Here is a 1,633-nt window from a genome sequence, read left to right on the forward strand (position 1 = left end):
ATTACTCCATAACAAAAGTAGTAATTTGATTAGTAAGTTAATTATAATAATTAATTTTAAATATATTTTCTTAAAACTAGTATACTACATTTCTACCGGATAGACGAACCAATATTTTAATGACCCAAAAATTGGTAATATTTGAATATATTCATAATTTATAACTAGAATATATTATATTACCCACACATTTAAGCTTAAAAGAGCAAGAAAAGAGGAGATTAATGAATTAACAAAATTTAGAATAAAAATAAAGATATAAAGATAAGCAAGGGAAGTTTATAAAACAAATTCTAATTGAGAAAGCAGATTACAACTCCACGAAAACATTTAAATCTTCTTTGATGAAAAGCAGCAAATATGCGATGCAAGTATTAAACAAATGCATACTCCGCAACCGCCCCGCAACCGCAATTAAATTTAAAAAAAGTTTTTGAACCCGCCTCACATCTGCACCGCCCCGCGTAAACTTAAACCCACCTAACATAAGCTTAAACCCGCCCCGCCCCGCCCCGTTTGCCATCCCTACTTCCCGACCAGGCGTAGCTCGGTGGTAAATGCATGAAGAGCCTTTTACGATCATTAGGACATATTTATTGTATGCCTCAATAGGGAATTAGTAACATACTTAGACATGCTTTAAATTATATTTCACAAGAATGAATAAGGTAGACATCCTTAACTAGTAAGAGTAGAACTATTTATGGAATAACATTACGTTTACATTTCGCTACCTGAATCATGCCAAAAGAAGGAAGGATTATCCTTAACATACGTTTGTTGTTTACTTAACCTCATGGCGTTGGTTCAACCCGTTAGTGCTTCAATCTGCAACAAACAATATGGGGGCATTATTAAGCTTACGGAAGCTAGAATTCAACAAAAATGAGTGACTAGCTCATCTACAAGTATTTGGACAACACCTCCCCTTTATTCTTTTCCTTTACTCAAATCAAAAAACAAGAACAACACATTCAGAATGTTAACAAATATATTGCATCAATATCCCATATTATATTCATCAATACATCACCAAAATAGTCCACACAATCTCATACAATAACTCAGTGCTACTTTGCACTTTTCCAACCCTAAAACATATCTAGAAATTGAATACACTTTAATAATGACAACCATAATATACTTAGGTTATACATACTTAAGCCACAATACAACATAAAAATGAACTCATAATAGTCCACAAATTACAGCAACTCAAAACTAATTTCAGATTATTACTTCATCATTTCATACCCCCACAACTTAGTTAAGGCATCAATAAGCTTAAACACAATATGTCCAAGCAAATACTCACATGTGACAGCCATATAATAACATGAAACTACTCCAAAAAGTTCATACCACCACAACAACTTCAACTCAATGTTTAGCCACTACTTCACAAGTTCTTTACCAAACAACCTAGCTAGAACTAAGATAAACTCAAATATATGAAGAAGAGAGGATTTTATTACCTAGATCAGATCTTTTAGGGATGAAAAATTATAGTATCTTTCCCTTGAACTTGCTTCACTTCATATCCTTCAACATTCGGGATTATCCTTTTAACTTGAATTGAAAGAAAAAGAAGATTATCGGGAACTTTTTGATGGTTTGGAGTAGATCCATTTGG

At 32.8% G+C, this 1,633-nt stretch overlaps 1 long non-coding RNA gene across 1 annotated transcript; it reads right to left on the bottom strand.

The window, feature by feature from the left end:
* Positions 1–613: 613 nt before the first annotated feature.
* Positions 614–1,633, bottom strand: LOC138886436 (uncharacterized). The gene is made up of 2 exons (XR_011405167.1): positions 1,476–1,633; positions 614–828 (listed from the first exon to the last, which is right to left on the bottom strand). It is a non-coding gene; the product is annotated as an uncharacterized lncRNA (long non-coding RNA).

Source organism: Nicotiana sylvestris, chromosome 2 (assembly GCF_000393655.2).
Source record: "Nicotiana sylvestris chromosome 2, ASM39365v2, whole genome shotgun sequence".
Classification (NCBI taxonomy): Eukaryota; Viridiplantae; Streptophyta; class Magnoliopsida; order Solanales; family Solanaceae; genus Nicotiana; species Nicotiana sylvestris.